Source organism: Hylobates moloch, unplaced genomic scaffold, assembly GCF_009828535.3.
Source record: "Hylobates moloch isolate HMO894 unplaced genomic scaffold, HMol_V3 SCAFFOLD_3, whole genome shotgun sequence".
Taxonomy (NCBI): Eukaryota; Metazoa; Chordata; class Mammalia; order Primates; family Hylobatidae; genus Hylobates; species Hylobates moloch.
Genome location: NW_026652278.1, coordinates 1,978,815 through 2,003,109, shown reverse-complemented (window position 1 = coordinate 2,003,109; position 24,295 = coordinate 1,978,815).

Genomic DNA, 24,295 nt, shown 5'->3' with positions numbered 1-24,295 from the left:
CCCCTCATGCAGCGGTGGAGCAACGGTGCTGCCGGGATAAGAGTCTTCACACTCCTCAGTCCCCCCCCATGCAGCGGTGGAGCAACGGTGCTGCCAGGATAAGAGTCTTCACACTCCTTCTCAGTGCCCCTTTCCCTCAGGCTCCCCCGAATGCCTACAGAATGGGGGCATGGAGAAAGGCGGCCTTGCCAGTTGCTCAGTGCACCTTTAGCAAGCGCATGGGGGCAGAGGCCGTGCCAGCACTCCAGGCCGATGGGATGGGTGGAAGGTGTATGTGCTACAAGGTGATTGAGGAGGGGTGGGCTTCGGGGATGGTCAGACCCCCAGGAGAAGTTAGCCACAGGAGTTAGCATGAGGAGTGGATTTGAAATTGGAGATAAATATTGAAACAGAGGATAAAATGGTATGAAATCATCGATAGAGAACATGCTGGAATCCCAGGAGTCATAATACAGGTGTTTCTCCCACCAGGTAGAAAAAAGACCTTCACTCCCCAGAACTTCCCTCTGTTTATCTTGGAATTGGAAATCTCCTCCCTGCAGGAAACAGGAAAATCAGAATGGAAGAGTCCACTGCTGCCAACCCAAGACCACAGCCACAGGCACTCCCCGCTTCTGTTTTATAGACTATGCCAGGACAAGCGGTTAGTGTCTGTGACCTTGCATGCGGAGGCAGGAGGCACAAAATTTGAAAGCACAGACCCTCAAGACAGAGGCCCGGGTTTAAATCACAGCCCACCGGCCGCATCAGAGTTGCATGACCTTGGACAGATTTCCTCCCATCTCCAGTCTCTGTTTCCTTGTCTGTGGTCATGGATAATAATGGCAGGTTCACCATGAGGTGCCCACGATGATTATATGAAATAACCCAGGCAAAGCATTGCATGGAGCCTGCCCACAGCAGGAAGACAGCCCTGGCCCCAGCGCGCAGCCCCTCAGGGAGCCCGGCTCCTTTCTCCAGCATCTGACATCTTCTTACCTCCCTTTCCCCAAGGAACAGGCTGAAACCAGGACACGGAACTTCATCCACCAAGTCACACTCGCATAGACCCAAGCTTTGATTCATAACCAGCCAGCAGCCTGTTTCTCTAGATGGGGCTGTGGAGGAAGGAGGATGCTCGCCGTGCTACTGTTCTGCTAACTGAGAGCCGTAGAGGGCACTCCACTTAGTTCCACAAATGCAAATAACCGAATCCATCAAGCCTGTCAACCCGCAGTTTGTTCTAACCCAGTGGTAACTTCTGATGGTAAATGCATTTCCCATGCACATTTCCCTGCATGAGAAATGTGCCACTCATGAGAAAATAACACGTGTAGGAAACAATGAAGGGTCACGTCCACGAAGCCCCTTCTATGTACAGGGCCCTGGGCTAAGCCCTTTCTGTGGCTTTTCTAAGTGAATCCTTGCCCAAACCTGCTAAGGAGATGCTGCCGCTAAGGACGTATTGTGAGGAACCTGGAACCTCAGGCCGAGGATCATGGGATTTATGGAAGACGGTGGAATCCCTGAATATGTTGTGGACATGACCACAAAACGCCTTTAACAATGACCAGATGTTATGCCCGGCAAGCGGCTCACGTCAGTCAAAGGCTCGTGATCAACATGTGTCCTGAAAAATTAGTTTTAATTTCCTCCTATTTCCACGTGCCACTTTTGTCCCAAAAGTCTATAAGTGTAATAAACGTCTAGTGAAATCTTTGACTTTGTATGCAATAATAAATTTACAGATAAGTGACAGCCCCTGCAGAGGCAAAGCGCTGCCGTGAATCCCCAGATAACTGTCATTTATTTATGTTTCTAAATGTTCAAGTAAAAGCCTGCATTTTAAACAGCATCTGTAATGACCTCAGAGCTTTACTTCCCTGAAGAAAAGTAAACAAGAAACTATCCTCAAGCCACATCCTGTGTATTCGTGCACGGATGCAGAGGAGAACGCCAGGATTGCCTGAGACAGGACGCGTGGAGACCCCGCTGGCACCGCGCCCTTCCTGCTGGCCGCTGGGTCACAGCACTGGTGATGGCGTGGCAGTGCTGTCAGCTGCAGGCGGGGGTGTGAATGATGACAAGATGGGCTATGAACGTGGGAACGTGAGCCGAGGGCCGCTCATGGAGAAGCATGGGAGGCACCTCGATTCCCTTACAGTTGAGAACAAGGTGAGGTCCTGGTGGGAATCGGTGGTGTGGGGGCGCACGGGGGCCAGGAGCAGGGCTGGGAGCCTGAGCTTGGGCCACGTGGCTCTGTGGGTGCCCAGCAGAAACGTGGCCAGACCTCAGGCTTTTCCCCCAGAATGCCCATGGGAAGCCTGGGATGAAGAAAAGCAGATGGAGCCTCAGTCACGGAGTCAGAAGGGAGTAGCCAGCCTCACCAGGAAGACACTGGTGGGAGGTGTTTGGAGGGGCCCCTGGCTCTACTCAGGAGTCCCAGAGCGTCCTTGGGGTGGATGTTGATGGCAGCAGTCTGTGGGGCTTGGGTGCCATCCCATGCTCTACCTAAGCACGCCCCCACTTCACCAGCTGACCCCTCGTCCTGCCCCCAACTCCGACCCCCGTGCGTCCACACACCGCAGTTTCCCACCAGTACCTCACCTTGTTCTCAGTTGTAATTTGGGCTTCCGGCACAGGCATCACTCCCTGGGGATATGTCCCAGGGGCCCCTGGCGGGTCAGAGCCTAGGCCTCCAGCGTCTTCAGTTCCCTCCACCCACATTGCAGTCTTACTTTTCCCATGCAGCCATCTTAACCTCTGAACTATAGGCATGGGAAGGGAAGAACTGCAGCCCAGGACCATCTGAGAGAGAAGTAAATTCCACAAAACACAAGGGAGGAGGGGATATTCTGACTTGCCCAAAATACAAAGATGTGTTTTTCTAGTTTGTTTTTTTTAACTTTAAATCCCAGGATATATGTGCAGAACATGCAGGTTTGTTACACAGGCAAATGTGTGCCATGGTGGTTTGCTGCACCCGTCAACCCGTCACTGAGGTTTTAAGCTGCGCATGCATTAGCTATTTGTCCTGATGCTCTCCCTCCCCTCGCCCCCACCCCACAGGCCCGAGTGTGTGTTGTTACCCGCCCTGTGTCCATGTGTTCTCACTATTCAACTCCCATTTATGAGTGAGAACATACGTTGTTTGGTTTTCTGTTCCTGTGTTAGTTTGCTGAGGATGATGACTTCCAGCTTCATCCATGTCCCTGCAAAGGACGCTATCTCACTCTTATTACTGGGTATATACCCAAAAGAATATAAATCATTCTATTATAAAGATACATTCATGTGTATGTTTATTGCAACACTACTCACAATAGTAAAGACATGGAACTAACCCAAATGCCCATCAGTGATAAATTGGATAAGGAAAACGTGGTACATATACACCACAGAATACTACATTTTTCTCAGTTTTAAAATTGTTCTTTTACCAACATCTGTTATGACAAGATGTGTGTGTATCTATGATTACAAACTTACTGTGAAGGATAATACAATTTGAATGTTCTAAACAGACTTGGGGGAAAGAAAATACATTGTTTTAATAAAGATATTGGTTCCCAAGGTGACCGACTTGGAAGATGAAGCTAATTTGGATTCGTAAGGTTGAGTATATGAGAAAATAAATGCCATCATTTTCATGGTCATATCTTGTCTAAAATTCTGCTCTATGATATTCACGAACATTACTTTTATGTTAATAATTATTATAATTTGGCTAATTTCCAGACAGTAGTGTATTTTATCCAAAGACCATAAATTTTAATATTTTGTTTGAGAATGAGGGATAACTAGAAATAATTTTAAATTCAAGTATAGAAAATTAACACATTTGAGTTTTCTCTCTATACTATTGTTTATTTCATTTGGAAAAGTGCTAAAATATAGTCTTGATGGATGATTTTTATTTACTAAAGTGACTTAGAGTTACAAAGTACAAAATGGTACTTAAGTACAACACAGTTTTGTCTTTGGTAATCTTGCCAGTTCATAAAGCTCCAAGGTTGTCTAATCGATAATTTCTGAAAAATACCTACCACATTAATCATTCTCCAATGTTTTCAAACAGGGCCTATGAATGAAGATACAGCATTGATTAAAAATGTTAAGTACTGTGACTGAGATCTGTGCCTGACACCTAATAATCTGAATGACTGTTAGCTTCTACTACAGCCACTGCGACAGCCACTGCTACTACTACCAGAAAATAAAAACAACCCTGCTGAAATCGAGGGTCGCTGTGTCTCTTAGACCGGTAGGTGTTTCTCAAAGTTTTAGCATGAATAGACTGATTCTAAACTTTTAAAGATCTATTGCAATCCTAAAACAAATCAATAAGTAAAATTTGAGCACGTGATTTTAAAATAAGCAAACATGGTCTCTTAGCATTTCACCAGCGTACTTACACGGCAGCAAAGTCACCTCTGTCCACCATTCTGAGTTTTCATTCAAGCATTAATGTGAAGATAATGGAGTAATTGCTCAGTGGGGCATTCCCAGAAAGTGCGGTGGTTCAATCTGGAAGAAAGGGATGCATGGATTCCTGCAAAGCTCCCTATGTATATCAGACCTTAACCTTCTTCTTTGTGATCTGTGGTAGCTTTTGCATGCAATGTTTAAATATCTCTAAAAATACATTGCATTGGCTTTCCCAATGAGTGAATGAAATTCTCACATGCCCAGAAAGAGTCTTGATGACTGAAGATCCAGCTAAGTCTTCATACAATTTTGGGACATCCAACCCTGCACATTAAACCTCACACATAGTACCTTGTCCCACACAGATAGGCTCAAGACAGGCTCAGAAAGTCTCAGATTCTATGTGCACCACAAAGAAGCCCCACCCTGCTGAGCCCCGAAACCTTCAACACCAGGGTCACCAGTGCAAGTCGCATCTTCTCCTTCATCTCATTCACCAATGTGAGCTGTGCAGAGTGAAAAAGGAATGCTGCTGTCTTTTCTGCCCATGCACTCAAAAGGTACACAGGCAATTTCTGATCAAAAAACTGATTTGGCATCTTTGATTCATTCCTGTGACTTGGACAGATAATTCCTCAAATGTGTAACCACGGAAAATACAAATGTTTCAAACACAAATAGTACCACGTGTGATGTAAAGATACATTGTCAAGACAACCACCTACCAACACGTCCTTAAGCCACTGTAAACTGAAAAATATGTTCCATGTAACACATCTAAGCCTTTAAGCACACAATGACTTAAGTTTTTTGAAAAAGCATAGTTCAGCCGGGCGCGGTGGCTCACGCCTGTAATCCCAGCACTTTGGGAGGCCGAGGCGGGCGGATCACGAGCTCAGGGGATGGAGACCATCCTGGCTAACACAGTGAAACCCCGTCTCTACTAAAAATACAAAAAAGAAAATCAGCCAGGCATGGTGGCGGGCGCCTGTAGTCCCAGCTACTCGGGAGGCTGAGGCAGGGGAATGGGGCGAACCTGGGAGGCAGAGCTTACAGTGAGCCGAGATCACACCACTGCACTCCAGCCTGGGCGACAGAGTGAGACTCCGCCTCAAAAAAAAAAAAAAGAAAAATCATAGTTCATTTATGAATATACAGTCTATACTCATAAAATATATGTGAATAAATTTTCTTCCCATCTCTTCTTTTTTCTCTGAAAATGCCAAACTACCTGGAAATTCACATGGTCTGGGTTCCCTTTAGTACTTAAAATCTTATTCAACTTTGGAGTATGACATGGTTTGGCTGTGTCCCCACCCAAATCTCATCTTGACTTGTAGCTCCCATAATTCCCACATGTTGTGGTAGGAACCCAGTGGAAGATGATTGAATCATGGGGGTGGCTCCCCCATACTGTTCTCATGGTAGCAAATAAGTCTCACAGGATCTGACGGTTTTATAAGGGGAAACCCCTTTTGCTTGGTCTCTCATTCTTTCTTGCCCACTGCCATGTAAGATGTGTCTTTCACCTTCCGCTATGATTGTGAGGCCTCCCTAGCCATGTGGAATTGTGATCCCATTAAACCTCTTCCCTTTATAATTACCCAGTCTCAGGTATGTCTTTACTGGCAGCGTGAAAACAGACTCATACAGAGTAAAAGACAAGACCCCACACTCTACCACCACTTATTTTCCCACGATATTAACTGAGATACCAGACCACAAAACAAGATTTTAGAAAACCAGCACATTAAGAGTAAACACAAAAACAGACTAATGGATGATTTCAGTATGGTATCTGAAAAATTTGGGGAAAAAATTCATGATGTAATATACTATACCTAAATTACATTAAATTAAATTAAATTGTGTATCTTAAATATACAAATTACATTCAATTTATAAGAACGATTTTTGTTCATTCATTCATTTATTGCAACTTGGTCTTTCCTGGTTGATATGGGTCATGTTTGAGACAAGCTGGGCTTAGTTGAGAAAAGCTTTGGGTTACTTCACCCTCAAGAATTTCCCTTGAAACGTGTTGATCAACAAGTTAGTGATACTATGACACCAAAAGACGTATCCCTCTAGTGTAAATTAGTTTCTAAATTCAAGACAGAGCTTCAACCTTAAAGTCTCTCACTAGTAAGTAGTACAAATTTAAAATAAGACAAAACAAGAACTATACTTTTTTTGAGACAGTCTTGTTCTGTCACCCAGGCTGGAGTACAGTAGCACTATCTCAGCTCACTGCAACCTCCGCCTCCCGGGTTCAAGCAATTCTCCTGCGTCAGCCTCCCTAGTAGCTGAGGCTACAGGCACACACCACCACACCTGGCTGTTGTTTTTTTTTTTTCTATTTTTAGTAGAAACAGAGTTTCACTGTATTAGCCAGGCTGGTCTTAAACTCCTGACCTCAAGTGATCCACCCACCTCGGCCTCCAAAGTGCTGGGATTGCAGGCAGGAGCCACAGTGCCCAGCCTCTACTTTTTATGGAGCTAACAAATAGTAGCAATAGAAGGAAGCTTAGGGAGCTGAATTTCAGAGATCAAAGAGCCTTTCACAGAAAATGAGAGAACTGTGAACACTTCCCTGCCTGGGGCTGCAACGGGTGCAGAAATTTTGCAGAGATGAAGGGCTGTCAGCACAGCCTTGAGGAACAGTGTAAGTTGGTGAGATTGATTCGTCATCTGCAAGAACTCCAGAGGCAAGGACAGATCACTCAGCCCCACAATTCCTCGCGATCACTTCCTACCTGAGTTTTGCCAAAAAAAAAAAACACAGTAGCAGAGGAGCGGCTGACCAGAGAGAAACTTTCTAATCCTGTTTCATCCTGTAGTGGCTGAATTCCATGGTTCTTTTGCAGTTGAATCCAAAGCAGAGACAAAAATATCTGAAACTGCAGGCAATCCCCTCTTGGATCAAATACTGGCAAGATCAGAAAAGCGTGTGACAAGTGGTCTATGACAGTGAGCTCAATTTCGTTAAGGCAGAGACCCAGCACCACCTCAACTACAAGCTTGGAAATATGAAAAATCCGCCTAGAACCCCCTGGGAAATAAGCAAAACAAAAAGCTACCCTTCAGTCTCTGCTTCATAAACAATGCCTACAACCAACTGAAAACGATAATGCGGCGTGCACGGAAGCCACACGTGTCCCCCAGAGTCAAATGAGACACAGCGATTAGGAGCAGACCTCAATGACCAGCCACCAATGGTTGCGCCACTGCAGTCCAGCCTGGGCAACAGAGTGAGACTCTGTCTCAAAAAAAAAAAAAAAAAAAAAAGGAAAGTTTGAAACATTGTCACAAGAGAAGCCTATGGAGACGTTGACAACTAAATGGAACATGGTATTCTGAACAGGATTTGAGGGCAGAAAAAAACATGAGCAGAAAACAGAGGTCATCTGAATAAATGATGAATTTAGTTAATCATAACCTTCACTGTTTGTTCATTGATTTCGTGAAATGTACCATCCTGGTGTAAGATATTAGAAATAGGACAAATTGAGGTGGGGTACATGAGAACTATCTATATACTACTTTTACAATATTTCTGCAAATCTAAAACTGTTCTTAAATCAATAGTTTATTTTTTTAAATCTAAAACATTGCTGGACAAAAGCAAACATAGAATCAGCACCATGTGGAGAATTTCAACCGGTCTACATTATGTAGAATTAAATTTCCTGAAAGCAAAAGAAGGATAAGGCAAGAAAAAAAGAAGCTATGAAGATGCACTGGTTAGAAATTTACCAAATTCGTTGAGGAACAAAAGCAATCCACAAATTCCTGAAGCTTAATCAATGCCAAATATGATAAATTCAAAGGAAACTACATCTAGGCACATCAGAGTTAAACTGACAGAAGCTATCAATAAAGAAAAAAAGCCCAAAAAGCAGCCAAATGGAAACTAGACACCTGCACGGGAAAATAGTGAGAAGAGTGACTGCTGACTTCTCATCAGAAACCAGGCAGGCCAGAGGACGGTGAAATAACGGATTCAAAGAGCTGAAAATAAATTTTGCAAAACTAGAATTCTTTTTTTTTTTTTTTTTTTTGAGACAAAGTCTCATTCTGTTACCCAAGCTGGAGTGCAGTAGTGTGATCGCGGCTCACTGCAACCTCCACCTTCCAGGTTCAAGTGATTCTCCTGCCTCAGCCTCCCGAGTAGCTGGGACTACAGGTACACGCCACCACGCCCAGCTAATTTTTGTATTTTTAGTAGACATGGGATTTCACTATGTTGGCCAGGCTGGTCTTGAACTCCTGACCTCGTGACCTGCCCGCCTTAGCCTCCCAAAGTGCTGGGATTACAGGTGTGAGCCACCATGCCCAGCCCAAATAGAATTCTAGATCCAGAAAAAAATGAACATAAAGATATTCTTCAATAAATGAGGGTGGAGAAAATGTGTAGCCAATAGACCCATAAGACAAAAAATACAAAAGGCAGCCCTTCGCCTGAAGGAAATAACAGTGTTGGAAGCAGCTTTGCAGGTTAGAATGAAGAGCACTCAATATAAATATGGGGGTTAAAACTATTTTTCTGGGCCAGGCACGGTGGCTCACACCTATAATCCCAGCACTTTGGGAGGCCGAGGTAGACAGATCACCCTGAAGTCAGGAGTTCAAGACCAGCTTGGCCAACATGGTGAAACCTCATCTCTACTAAAAATTACAAAAATTAGCTGGGCGTGGTGGTGCAAACCTGTAATCCCAGCTACTCAGGAGGCTGAGGCAGGAGAATCACTTGAACCTGGGAGGCGGAGGTTGCAGTGAGCCGAGATCATGCCACTGCACTCTAGCTTGGGTGACAGAGCAAGACTCCGTCTCAAAAGAAAAAAAAATATTCTTAATTACTTAGATGACAAGTGACTGTTTGTAAACTGATAATAATGAATAGCAATTTTTAAATTGGTTGAAGTAAAATCCATGACAATAATCACACCCAGGATACACGCACAGGGAAGCATCGTGCTGTAGGCTTCCTATATCTTATACCCAGTGGTGTGATGTTCGCTCCTTCTAGATCAAGACAAGTTAATATTATAACCATTACAGCAATGACTAAGATACAAAAAGAGAATCTGATATCAAATCAAGAGAAGACAATAAATGGAATGCTAGAGCAGTGGTTAAATAATCTGCAAGAAGGCAAGAAAAGGAGCAACAGAGAAACCAAAAGCAAATGAGACAAATGAAAGAAACGAGCGATATGGCGGACTTCACACCACAATTACACTGAGTGCAAATGACATGAGCACCTCAAGCAAGGCCAACGTCATCAGACTGGACTCAAAACAGACAAACAACAACGGCACAAAACAGAATCGGATTCCAGCCTGCTACCAAGGCTAAAAGCGAAGGGCTGTGGGACCCAGCCAGCAACACTCCCCAGAGCCCACGTGCTGTGTTAAGGGCAGAGCCCACGCCAGGCAGGAAGGCAGAGCCACATCTCAAGGATGAAAGGGTTGATCATCCAGAAGATGCAACAATCCTGAGGTATCTGTTCCCAATATCTGAACTTCAAATCCACAAGCGAAAGTTGCCAGACACTGAGGGAGAATAGACAAATCCAAAAATAGAACAAGTAGAAAAAAATTAAGATTACAAAAGATTTTACCAAGCAGTTTCACCTCACAGACGCTTTTCCCAGCGCACGCACCACCTTCATACCATGCGTCCTGTGTGATCGTATGTGATTCTGCATGCATGAAGTTTAAAGCAAGCCAAACTAACCTACGGGACAGAAGTCCAAACAGAGGTTGCCTCCAAGGCTGAGGCGCTGGGGATGACCAGGAAGAAGCAGGAAGAATCCTTGTGGATGATGGAAATATTTTATGTTGCGATTGGATTGTGGGTTACATGGTGTTTCTATCAAAATTCATTAAATACGAACTGAAGATTTATGTATTTAACTGTATAATATGTATAATATAATGTGATATTGGTTTATAATATACCACAATGTAATATAATAAATATAATATATCATATATATTATTGTATATGATATGATATGAAAATCTTATGTGATTTATATTATATATAATATAATATAGGATATATTATGATTATATTATATATAATACAAATTATATAATCCAATTTATATTGTATATAATATGATATATTATGATTATATTACATATAATACAAATTGGATAGGATTTTCTGAAACTCCACATTCAGGGTCTGACCCCTCTGAATCTTTTTCAAATCAGAGTCATTGATCTCTGTTTTCCAACCAATATCAGCCTCTGTGATGTCAGGAGGCTTGGGGAGGGGCGCTTCTCATAGGACACTAAGGGAGGGGCTACCCTCATGGGGTCTGGGCTCCAATCCCCGCGTCCAGTTCTGCAGAGTGAGCCTGGTTTGACTCCTGTTCAGGGAATGCTGCTAAACACATCGGATTCGCCGCCTTCTCACCCTCCTCACACCATCCCATCTCTAGGGGTTCAAGGAGCCCAGCTCTGAGCGTTGCCTTCGAGCCTCTGATGGCTGTTCTGTCAGGTTTGGGGTCGCTTGCCGGATGCCTGTGACTGCCACCTGGCCTGCAGCTAGTGTGAGATGTCACAGATTATAAAAGTTAATGTGGAGAAAAAGAAGTCTCAGAATCAATGAAATACCAAAATATTTTTTTTAATCAAAGTGCTTTTAACAATAACAGAAGAGAAGGCTGTTTTCTAGGGCCTGGGGCCAAGGAGGGCAGGAGGAAGGGGAGGGACGGGGCACTCAGGCTCCACCAAGGAGGACAAGGACCCTGAATCCAGCTGCCCACTCTGCTCCTGCCTCCAAGAACCCGTCACAGGTCACGCCAGGGGCCCGTGAGGCTGGAAAAAGCACAGGTCTTCCCTGGGACCTGCTTGGAGGGCAGAGGAGCCCTCGCTTGGGACCCTCCTGTTGCTATTGTTGAGTGGGAAATAACTTTGCTTCCGTTGCCAGCACCCTCAAGGGGACGCACCTCCCTCCCTGCTGCGTGGTGCTGGACTCAGCCGTGCTGCCACTCAGTAGCCCGCACCCACCAAGGCCCATTTCCCCTTCAGCCCAAAAACAGTTCTCCAGGGAAGTCATTTTGGGCCCAAGCCAGAGGGAGGACTGGCTGAACCCTCAAGCAGGAGACGGGGCCATGGCAGGGAGACCACTGCACTGAATCCAAGGAGGATAGAAAGAGACCCCCTGCTTCCTGGAGGTGCCATCAGAGCCAGGGAGTGGCAGATGTGCATCGGATCCCCACAGAACCTCAAGCAGTCAGGGGGTTGCTGGCCTGCACCTGTCTCCCTCCTGAGTTTTTCCTATTGGCTGTTTTGTTATGACTGCTGGGGCCAGCCAGTCCTTTAAAGACAGCACCTGAGTCGGCAGCCTTTCTCCTGGGTACAGAACGGTTCTCTGTAAACCACACACACCCTGGAAGCAGAGGAGATAGTCCCCAGCTCATCACATTTCTCTGGGCCCCACCATTCTGCCAATTACTGAAGCCTCACCAACAGTTTTACAGTCACATGGACCAAGCAGGTGTCACTCACCTGGAATCCAACTTCATTACATCACAGAGTAAATAACAGGTTTCTGAGTCCGGGAAAGTGGGTAAACTCCTCGGAGCCTTTTCTGTGAATTGTCAGTGTATACACTTTCTTTTGGCCGGTGTGGTGGCTCACACCTGTGATCCCAGCAATTTCGGAAGCCAAGGTGGGAGGATCTCTTGAGCCCAGGAGTTCAAGAACAGCCAGTGCAACATAGCAAGCCTCCATCTCTCCAAAAAAAACAAAAACTAGCTGGGCATAGTGGCTCGTGCCTATAGTCCCAGCTACTCAGGAGGCTGAGACAGGAGGATCACCTGATCCCAGGAGGTTGAGGCTGCAGTGAGCTGTGATCACGCCACTGCACCCAAGCCTGGGTGACAGAGTGAGATTCTAACTCAAAAACAAAAACAAAAACAAAAACTTTCTTTTTTTAAAAAAAATCCTGGTTCCAGCATGTACGAGCCTTTGTAAATCTTGTACCAAGAAGAGAAACGTTCGCACCGTTGAGTCTTAGAGCCTACGGCAGCCTTGAAGGCTTTTTCCACAAAGCCCCTCAATAAGGGAGGAGCATGCTGAGCTAAGGGAGGAGGGACTCATTCAAAAGGGCTCCAAGACAAATTCAAGACTGGGGGCAGGGGGCAGGTGCGGACCCCCAGCCTGAGGACCCTGCAGCCACTGACAATGAAGGAGGACCCGTCTTCCACACACCAAGGTCCCAGCCGCCACTTCCACCGTGAGTGGGTTTAGGGGGTGTTCCAGGTTTTTCCCTCCACACCCAGGGGGAGCAGTGCTGTAGGGCAGCGGTCCCCCGCTCCCAGCAACTTCAGGAACAGCGTGGGGCTCTCCTGGCCCCTCTCCACACCACGCAGATGCCCCTCCTTTCCACAGCTGCTGTCCAGGGCTCACAGAGCTGCCCCACGCTGCATCCCTCTGGGGCGCGGGACTCTACTGACCTACCCTGGGCCCGCCCTGTGGAGCTGCTGGCTGGCCCCGAACCCTCAGACCTGGAAGGCAGAAGCCGTGTTGCCCACAGGAAGTCTGGAGGCTTCTGCCCAGCGCGGTCTCATCACACCCTCCAACTGGGTTCTCTGCCCCCGCACCCCATGGCCCTAGCTGGATGGTGGCTGCCATGGGGTCCGTGCTTCTACCTCCACCTCCACTGCAACGAGCCCAGCTTCCTACCAGAGCCCTCACCCCCTATCCAGGCTGGATCATCCAAACACCTACAAGGATCTGCTCTTAAAGCCACTTGCATCTCACACTCAAAATGTCCCGAACAGATTCTTGCATCCCCTCAAGCCTATCCGGCCTCTAGTCCCACCATTGCTCAACTGCCACACCTGGGTGTCCTCCTTGATCTGGGCCATGGCCAGGCTCTCCTGACAGGCATCCCTAGCCTCGGCCCCTCCCCTCCCTCTCCCAGACCACCCTGGTCACTTTCCTTGGGCATCTCTGCCCTCCCATCCCCAGCCCTGCCTGTCAGATCTCACCCTGTCAGGCCCCTCGCAAAGGCCCCCTATCCTCCGGGTGACCCTGCCTTTCCTGCCCACTGACCACCTTCTTCCTAACGCCCTGGGGGAATATGGCTCCACGGTCCCATAAGCTTATCAAGGGTGGGGTTTGTGTCTTCCCCGTTGCCTCAGGCCAAAGGCCCGCAGGTGCGCAGCTGCAGGGAACAAGTGGGCTGGGCCCCCACAGCGAGGCAGGTGTGCACTGCGGAGGCCGCAATGTGGGTCCCGCAGAGAGGGGTGGAGCGTGCTGCAGGCCTGCGGCTTTGGTTGGGGTTTGGGGAGGACTTAAGCAGCGTTTTGTTCTAGGGCAGCTGCTGCCAGGAAGGCTGAGGGGCCTGAGACTAGACATGTTGGAAAGAGCACCACGACCTTGCTGGTGTCGGTGCTTAGACAAAATTATAAAGTGGACCTGTGATGCTTCCATTTATCACAGGCTCAGGGTGACCTGGTCTATTCCCAGAAGGCATTCACGTCCAACGGGAGAACAGCATGGCCCGCTGTGTGCATCAGACCCCTGGTAACGATATTGTGGTCCACCACAGCCGGAGTCAGGTCTGGACACAGAGGCTGCCTTGGTCTTTCTCACCTGTGTCTGTGATTCAGTGGAGAAGGGAAATATGGTAGCCAATGCACAGCCCTAACTCCCGTTCCCGGGGCCCTTGTGCTCACAGGGCATAGGTAATTCAGGCATGACCTTAACTGTCCATGCCCCTCACGTGGGTCCATGTGCTTGCAGGGCAGGCTGTCCCGGGTGGCAGCCTGGGCTTGGCCGCAGACCCCAGGGCAGCCCCCACTCTGCCGTGTGCCCCTCGCTCCCGTCCTCCCCTCTGCACGGGCGCTTCCCCGTCTGTAAGTAGGAGGATTGCGGTATCTGCTGGCACTGGCGAACTTGACTTTATTGGGAAAGAAAGGTCTTTACAGATGTGATGAAGCTCAGGAGCTCCAGAAGAGATAATCCCGGATTATCCAAGTGGCCTGACGCCCAATGACAGGTGTCCTCATGAGAGACAGAGAGGAGGCTCGGATGCAGGGGAGAGGCAGAATGAAGATGCAGGCAGAGATGCAAACACCCCTGGCTATCCGAAGCCGGAAAGGGCAGGGAAGACCCTCCCCTAGAGTCTCTGGGGGAGCACGGCCTTGCCCTCGCCCTGGCTTCACACTTCTGCCTCCAGAACAGGGAGAATGAGCTTCTGTGGTTTTAAGCCCTCGTGGGGTGAGGCAGCCCCAGGACACCCATCCACTGCTACCCGGGCTGCTGTGAGAAGCAAGGGGTGCGTAGATGTGGGGGACACTCATCTCCCCTCCCCACCCCCGGTGTAGGACCCCGTTGCTCTCTCCCTGTCGTCTGGATGTTTGCACTGGCCCCCGCCCCACTCCACACTGGAGCACCTGCAGGCCAGGGGTGGCACACACTGCAAGCCGCGGGAAGGGCTGGGCCTGCCCACGAGACGTTCCCATAAAGCTTCAAATTAACTGATGTCCAGAGTGCAGAGGCCATGTCTCTCCTGGACGCCCCCCGTGCATTTCCTTAGCACGTGACAGCAGCTCTGAGAAACTTGGGTTGAGACACAATGGCCTGGGAGGTCCCAGAGAATCGGCCTGGCGGGGGCTGCAGACAGAGGCTCCAAGGCTAGCAGCATGTTCCAGGCCTGGCCTTGCTACCACGAGGACTGAAGGAGCAGAACCCGCCGTGAGGCCGTGGCCAACGGCTGAGAACTGGGGGAACACAACCCATCCCTCAAACCCACGAACCGAGTCACACCCCCAGACCTGTGACCTCTGCACGTGCCGGGTAGCAAGATCACAGCTGTGAGAGCTATAGGTGTCCCAGGAGAAGGTGGTGCTGATACATCAGCACTCTGAACTCTCATGTTCAGAGAAGAGCATTAACAGATTTAAACCCCTCAATGTATAGCCTTTTGTTGTTCCCCATTCTAGCTCTAATTTTCCCTTTGCAGACTCATAATACAATTTATTAGTCATTGAGGTCAGTTTGGGCGTGTGGGTTTGAACCTGGCCGGTGAGTCAACGTAATCATCATTTTATCTGCCTCATATTCAGAATTTATAATAATCCAGACAGCCTTTGTCTTTTCATAATTTGATCAATGAAAACCCACTGGGAGAGAGACAGTGTTTTAAAAAGCAATTGTTTAAATGAACTTGATATTTTTATTGCAAAAATACATCACAACGCGCTTTAAGGTTGAATTTTATCTCAGTAACCACATACATAATTCAAATGATTCAGGAGCTAATGGCAAACACTGTTGTCTTTTAAATAATCTAATAAAAAGCTTATTAATGTAGGGAGAGATACTGACTGGGTATACACACTCAAAGTAATGTGTTCATTTGGCGTAATAAGTTGGATTCTGTCAAGCTTTGTTTTTTCTCACTCTGATGCCACCGGCATTTTTTACCTCTCCTTCTAGCTTCCCAGCTGGCTCCTTGGCCACCTATAACCCAGGTCCAAGCACAGCTGGCATCGCCAATGCAGTCCCTGCCTCTGGTGGGGTCCTTCCCTGGCCTCACCTGGGCAGGTAGGCAGACCTTTGCTCCCCACCTTTAGAGCAGCCGCTGCTTCCTGGTGGAGGTTCAGCTCGAGGGTCTGGGAGGTGAATCCACAAGTACTTCCTGTGCACCGCCAACCACAATCAGGGACTGGGAGGGCCAGGGTCCCATGTCCCCTGGACCCCAAGTCTGGAGCTGCGATGAGTGGATGAGATGTGGGGCTCAAAGAAGACCTCCAGGCCTGGGATCCTCTCCACTGGGACCCCTTTGGATATGTCCCACGACCTCTGAGAGGGCTGGTTTTCTCCCCTGCATCACAGAGCTGGGATCCACCCTCGCCTGCCGTGGGGTGCTAGGAAAGGAGGTGTGGACCCCGGGGAGCCAGGCAGGTGCTCCCTGCATGGACAGTGCTTCTCTCATGCCCACCTCACTCTCTATGCAAACCATCCCAGGGTCTGCCCCTGCTGGCAGACCTGCTGCCTGAGATCTGCTGGCAGCACCTGGACATATTAAATGACAAAGCTGAAATTTTAAAGACAAAAATTAATAAAATGTATTAATAAAACTAGGAGACAACTTTAATAGAAATAAAACTTTCCAAAATTAGGAATTACAAAGGGAGAGAAAATAAATGCAGAAGGATATGAGAAAGAGGACATGGCCCCGGCTGCATGGAAAACCTGTGAATCGTTGGTGTTTAAAGTCTTGATGAGAAGCTTCGTTTTTCAGGAAAACATGGCTCACCAGCACTAATTCTCAAAGAGGTGGATGGCAATGCGGTGAGAAGGGACTGGCAAGCTTGTGGGGCGAGCAAGCAGCCCCCATGCTCACAGCAGCACATCACTCAGAAATGAAGAATAACATGGAAAGAGACAAGTGATGTGTGTGCCCCTTACACTGTTCCAGGGCAATAGAGTTGAAGGGCATTTCCCAATTGAACTTATGAAGCCAGCGTGGAAATTGCAATCAAATCTCATAAAATACAGACAGGAGCGCTATACTCTCCTCTCATTTATTTAGATCCAGTATTCTAAATCAGGTGCGGTACACACTCACACACAGTCACCCATATCACAACAGAGGGGAGATTCGCCAGCAGACTGCAAGAACTGGCAAGTGTTGGGAAATACATAAATATAAGCCATTCCAAGTAAGTTAAAATGTTTTGTTTTGTTGGTTCAGTTTATTTTAATGGACAATTAACAATCCTATATACTTATAGGATAAAATGTGAGGTTTCAGCACGTGGGTACCTTGTGGAACAATCAAATCTGGCTGATTAGCGTCTCCAGCGCCTCAAGCATTCATCATTTATTTGCGGTGGGAACATTTAAAATCTTCTCTTTTTGCTATTTTGAAATATACAATACTGCAATCCAAAAAGTATCTGAGACAGGTCTCGGTCCGTGTGGAGGTTTATTTTGTCAAGGTTGAGGCTGCACCTGGGAAAAGAGACACGAGGTGCAGTAGGGCCTGCGGCCCCCACTTTTTCCAAAGAGGGTTTTGAGGGCTTCAACGTAAAGAGAAAAGCGGGCAGGAGGGGAAAGGAGAAAGAAACAGAGAGAGGGAAGGAATGATCACATTCTTGTGTGTGGTTTTATTTTTATTTTTATTTTTATTTTTTTTTGAGATGGAATCTCTCTCTGTCATCCAGGCTGGAGTGCAATGGCACAATCTTGACTCACTGCAACCTCCACCTCCTGGGTTCAACGGATTCTCCTGCCTCAGCCTCCCGAGTAGCTGGGATTACAGACGCCCACCACCACTCCCAACTAGTTTTTCTATTTTTAGTAGAGATGGGTTTTCGCCATGTTGTCCAGGCTGGTCTGGAACTCCTGACCTCAGGTGATCCGCTCGCCTCAGCCTCCCAAAGTGCTAGGATTACAGGTGTGAGTCACCGCGCCCAGCCCAACACTCTTGTGAATCCACGTGTTGCAGGTGAAAGGAGGGGGTGGAGGACACAGTCAATCATGCATTCGTCTGGAGCTCCGTAAATCTGCACTTCACATAAGCGGAAGTGGACATCGAGTGGAGGGAGCAGGCCACTACGCGTTCATCACGAGGTGGTCGAGGTGCCAATTCTAGCCTGCTTCTGTCCTAGATCCACAAGGATGGGTGGTTAGTTTGCATTGCCGGGGTGCAGGAGGGCAGACATGGCCATCTACCTGAAGCTGTCAGTTTAGGAACAAAAGGAAAGGCAGGCGTTTTTATTTGTTTGCTTTTGGTGACTCCGCTTCCGTGCTTAACTTTTCCCTTTTGGCGTAGAGAATTTAGGGTCCTGAGGTTGCATTTTCCTTTCACAATACATTAATATTAATTATAGTCAGCATGCTGGGCCATAGAACACCAGAACTGATTTCTTCCGTTTAACCGGAAGGGTGCCTGTTGAGCAATGTCACCCCTTTCCCCCCGCCAGCCCCCACCCCCAGCTTCTGGTAACCCCCTTCTACTCCCTACTTCTGAGTCCGACTTTCAAACTTCCACAAATAAGTGAGCTCATGTGGTGTTTGTCTCTCTGTGCCTGCGTTCTGTCACTCCTAGGTTAATCTATGTTGCTGCAAATGACAGAGTTTCCTGTATTTTAAAGGCCAAATAGTATTCCCCCATGTGTATACACCACATTTTAAAAATCCATTCATCCGTGGATCAACAGTTCGATTGTTTCCATATCCTGGCAACTGTGGATAATGCTGCAATGAATGTGAGTGTGCAGACATCTTTCCCCACACTAATTTCATTTTCTTTGGATATACACCCAGAAGTGGGATTGCTGGACCATATGGTAATTCCAGTTTCCGCGTTTTCATGAACCTCCACAGTGTTTTCCAAATTGGCTGTGCTAATTTACATTCCCATCAACAGTGTGCAAGGGGCCCCTTTTCTCCACACGCTTGCCAATATTTGGTGTTTGTTTGTTTGGTGTTTGTTTGTTTGTTTTTTGAGATGGAGCCTTGCTCTGTCACCCAGGCTGGCGTGCAGTGGCATGATCTCGGCTCACTGCAACCTCCGCCTCTCATATTCAAGGATTCTGCTGCCTCAGCCTCCTGAGTAGCTGTGATTACAGGCACCTGTCACCACGGCCGGTTGATTTTTGTATTTTTAGTAGAGACAGGGTTTCACCATGTTGGCCAGGTTGGTCTCAAACTCCTGACCCTCAGGTGATCCGCCCTCCTTGGCCTCCCAAAGTGCTGGGATTACAGGCATGAGCCACTGTGCCCAGCCACCAATACTTGCTCTATTTCATCTTGTTTAATAATAGCCAGTCTAACAGATGTGAGGTGATATCTCACTGTGGTTTTAATCTGCAGCTCTCTGATCACTAGAGGTATTGAGTAGCTGTTTCATGTATCTGCTGGCCATTTGTCTGTCTTCTTTTTTAGAAATGTCTACTCAGTTATTGGCCCTTTTTAAAGTAGGGTCATTTGTTTTCTTACTATTGAGTAGTTTAAGTTCCTTGTGTATTTTAGATATTAATCCCTTGTGTGACGTATGATTTGCAAAGATTTTCCTCACAATCTGTGAGTTGCGTCTTCATCCAATTGTTTATTTTGCTGTGCAGAAGTCTCATCATTTGATGCAATTCCATTTGTCTATTTTTGCTTCATTGCCTGTGCTTTTGGGTTCATGCCCAAAAAATTCACTACCCAGTCCAGTGTCAATGTCATGCAGCTTTTCCCTGCATTTCCTTCTATTAGTTTTTCAGTCTCAGGTCTTCCCTTTAAGTCTTTAACCTGTTTTGAGTAGACACATGTATAAGGAGTGAAAAGTGCATTTGATACAACACAACATTTGTAACTGATTTTTTAAGCTCGTAGCAAACTAAACATAAAAACAAACTTTCTTAACAGGACAAAATATATTCATCTGAAATCAGATACCAGCATCTTAATTCTAAGCATAAGGAAAAATTAAAATCTGGAATAAGGCATGGGTGCCCATCATCACCAAAAGCCAATACAATTATGAAAATGCCACCCAATGCACTGAAAAGAGTAAGTTAAATGAGAGCACGAACAGTAGAATGGAGAACAGAAAATGTGCATATTTAAAGAGGCGATGCATGTCTGCTTGTAAACCCCATAAAAATGTACTGAATGTGTACAAAAATAATAGCTTTCCTAGATATTAACAGCAAACAAAACAATAGAATGGAAAAATGCATTAGCAACAACAATAAGTAATACATTACTTGGCTAGTATATATGTATCTATGTACCCATATATTTATATATCATGTTATTTTTAATTGTGGAAAATTGGAAATTTCTAAATGCTAATATAAGTGATTCATTAGACACATTTTGCTATGTTGTCAGTTAACTGATAACGATGAAAATACAGACATACACTTATTGATGTGAAACATGCTTATACTATATGAAACAAAATACAATATTTAAAACAACATAATGTGCAATATATATTTTCCTCTGTCTCTTTTGTAATGCTTAGCAGGATGTAAACCAAATATTAACAATGCTAATAATGGCAGATTCCTTCATCTCCTTGCTTATGCATATATTTTTCAACATTAAAGATGCATCTCTTTTGTAACTAAAAATAATTTTAAATGAGCAAGACCAATATATTCAGGCTGTAAAAGTTTATATAGAAAACACTAATGTAGGAAGAAATAATGTGATGTTGCACCTAAAATTTTATCTAGTTTTCTAATTATTTATAGCAACACTTTTACATATAATGTTTGTTTTAAGTGGCCTTATTTCACTTTGATTCTTTAATAAAAGAGGTACTAATGATTAGAAAATGGAAACATCCATTGCAGTGAATCTGCAGGACTTGGAACTGCAGTAAAGAGCAACCAAGCCTCTCACAGCACTGGAGGTGCAGGGGCTGCAGACCTGCCGCGAGGCAAGCACTTCCTAGGCTGTGGGTAGCCTTTTTCTTTATTTTTCCTTTCTTTTTTGTGAAAGGGTCTCTCTTTGTCACCCAGGCTGGAGTGCAGTGGCATGATAATGGCTCACTATATCGTTGGCTTCTTGGGCTCAAGTGATTCTCCCACCTTAGCCTCCCAAGTTGCTGGGACCACAGGTGTGTGCCACCACAATTCACTAATTTTTGTATTTTTGGTAGAAATGGAGTTTGCCATGTTGCCCAGGCTGGTCTTGAACTCCTGAGCTCAAGCAATCTGCCCACCTTGGCTTCCCAAAGCACTGGGATTACTATTACAGGCATGACCCTTTCTTCCTTCCTTCTTTCTTTCTTCTTCTTCTTTTTTTTTTTTTTTTTTTTTTTTTTTTGGAGTTTCACTCTTGTTGCCCAGGCTGGAGTACAATGGTGTGATCTCAGTTCACTGCAACCTTCGCCTCCCTGGTTCAAGTGATTCTCCTGCCTCAGCCTCCCGAGTAGCTGGGATTACAGGCGCCTGCCACCATGCCTGGCTAATCTTTGTATTTTTAGTAGAGACAGGGTTTCATCATTTTGTCCAGGCTGGTCTCGAACTCCTGACGTCAGGTGATCGTCCCACCTCAGCCTCCTAAAGTGCTAGGATTACAGGCGTGAGCCACCACACCCAGCTTCTTTCTTTTCTTTCCTTTCTTTCTTTCTTTTTTCTTTCTTTCTTCTTTCTTTCTTTTTCTTTCTTTTCCTTTCTTCTTTTGTTTTTGTCTTTCATTGTTCATTTGTCTTCAAGATTTAAAACAATTGTAAACAGAAGTGCTTTGCTGTTCCCTCTTCTCCTTAATTCCTAGGGTTGCTCTTCAGATTCAAATCCTTCACTTCCCAGTCCCCTGATTCCCCTGATGGAGATAGTGATGCCATTACCATAGACTGGACACATCTCCCAGAGGTGAGGAGGGGCCGCTCCTAATGCCACTGGGGAGGAATCTGCTGTTGGTTCTCTCTGGAGGTCTTCACTCGCAGCCTCCTCATTCATGCTGAGGTGACCGTTGGCACAGCAGACACATCCTTATGCAAGAGCTGGAGAAAAACACATCATAAAGCCAAGTATTTTTTCTATTTATCTTAATTTAGGCCATCCTCACCCTCACCTTTTTCTCACCTAGTGACTCCACAGGTGTTTATAAAGGGTCATCTGGTGATACAAATGCACACATCACAATCAACGGCACCCAGAAGGCCCTAAGAATCAGCCACTTAGGTGGGTTGTCCAGGAGGAATGTGTATCGCTCCACTTTGGCCCTAGAAAATTTTGAAAAATGTGGAAGTTTGTATACAAAATTCTAGTTTTTACAAAATTGCTTAGAGTAAAGCTGCATACCTTCTTTCTAAGTGTGTGTGGTGTCTCAGTGGGCTTTTATCTCTTCATCTCTCTTCTTATGTTCACATTTCCTAATGGGGCAGAAGGAACCCTAAACTCTCTGCTCCGTGGCCTTCTCCCTCTGCAGAGAGACTGATGATGACTCCACAGCCACCACCCTGCCCCCTCAGCAGAGAAGATATGGCAGCTGGTGGGTCCTGTCAACCTCTCAAGCAGTGGCCACCTGACTGGCATTTGCTTTCTCTCTTTCTTACAAAGGAAAATTCTAATTCTTTAGCAAAAGGTCAAGTGCACCAACTACCCACTTGGCACAGAGCAGGCAACGGCAATGCAGAGAGGAAACCGAGATGGGAATTCTTCGGGACCATCCAGAGGCAAGGGTTGGGGCACCTGGAGGGCACTTTGCCAGTGAGGGTCTGCTCAGCTGCCCGGGACCCGAGAAGAGGCACAAGCTGGAAGATCTGTGTTTGAAAGATGACAATCTGTCTTTGCACATGATCAGCATATGTCCAGCTTTTAGACACAGAGGTCAGAAGAGGTTTCCGATGTTACAGGAAATCATTCTAGGACTCGAGGGAATTGTAAAATATGGGTTATAATAAAATATACGTCATGGAGATTAAAGGAGAGAATGGAGGTGAAGTTCCCAGCACGCTGAGCATGACACCTTTATCAGTGCTGCTGTTGTGAGTGCTGTTGCTGTTACTATTACTGGAATTCCCACTGAGGAAAGGTAATCAACCTATTTATATGTCTAGTCCCAGGAGCAATCAGAGTAGGCTCTCAATAGCTGCTGGAATCGATGGGCAAGGGGAGGACTGAGTGACCAGCCAGTGCCCGGGAGCCTAGATCCATGCCACGTGGACCTTCATGCTCAGCGTGCACCATGCCAGATCCAGGCTGTGCTAAGAGACACTTCATGAGAACAAGAAGGGTTCTGGGGCCAAATGCATTTCAAAATCGACACCTCACTGGGTGAAACACACAACACTTGAGCATTGCAATTGCTCTGGGAGACCCCGCAGGAGACAGCCCTGCTAAAGCGTTTGCCCAAAGCATCCTTCTCAAAAATCGGCAGTACCTCAATTTGGAAATGTTCACCTAAACGTCTACTGACTACTTCAAAGCAGTAATTGGTAAACTGAAGAATGAGAATAGTGCAGACATGGGGAAATGGTCTCCAGCCTTTCTCCCAGGCGTGGGGAAGGGTGGGGAGAGGGAGGAAGGAAGCACCTTCAGATTTTGTGCTCCATGAACCCCCACATGGTCAAGGGCACAGGGCTGGAGCTTCTCAAAAGCACAGGAGCTTCCTGAAAGGTCCACTCCTGCCCTTGCTCCCAGGTAGCCCAGGTGCATCAGGGCCATGTGGGAGCTGAGCAGCCACTCAGGCCAGACTTGCAGGCAGGTGGGGGGGTGGGGAGTGCTCTCCATCGAGCTCCCGGGCAGCCTGCGCGTTTCGCATGTGAAAAGTGAAGTTTATTTCACTTTTTACAAATTTAGAGCATCTTCTTCCACGATAGAAGGCGTTTGTGTAGGAACAGGAAGACGCTGCCGTGGGATAAAACACAGAAACGCACCATTCTCAAAAGCGCATCTGCATCCTGCGCGGTTAAGGAGTCCTGCCCTTCATGTCCCGGGGGGCCACAGAGAGCAGGCAGTCTGTGTGTCATTCAGATATAGGGCCTCTTCCCTATTCCACACTGCTCCCCCGTCCGGAACTGTCTGTGGCGGAAAAAAACATAATACAGGGCATATCGAGCCCATGTAAATTGCTTAAAAAATAGCAGGTTCTGTGTGATCGTTCCCTGGTGTCGCTGCTAGAAACACTCGCAGCTAGCTGGTGCCTGCAGAGCACTCCCCTGGAAGACGGGAGCAATTACTCAAAGCTGCACAGATGGCTGCAAATACATCCTGTCGAGAACCCGGCATGAGTCTACGTTCCAGAGCCTTCGCGTGGAATGCTCCAGAGCTTCCCGAGTCTCGTGACGTGGCTCAAATCAAGGCCCTCCTTCCAGCGTTCCTGCTCAGCACCCTCCTTCTCCCACAGGGAGAAATTCCATCCAGATGTGGGGGCTCCACACTGCTGCACAGACACAGCCG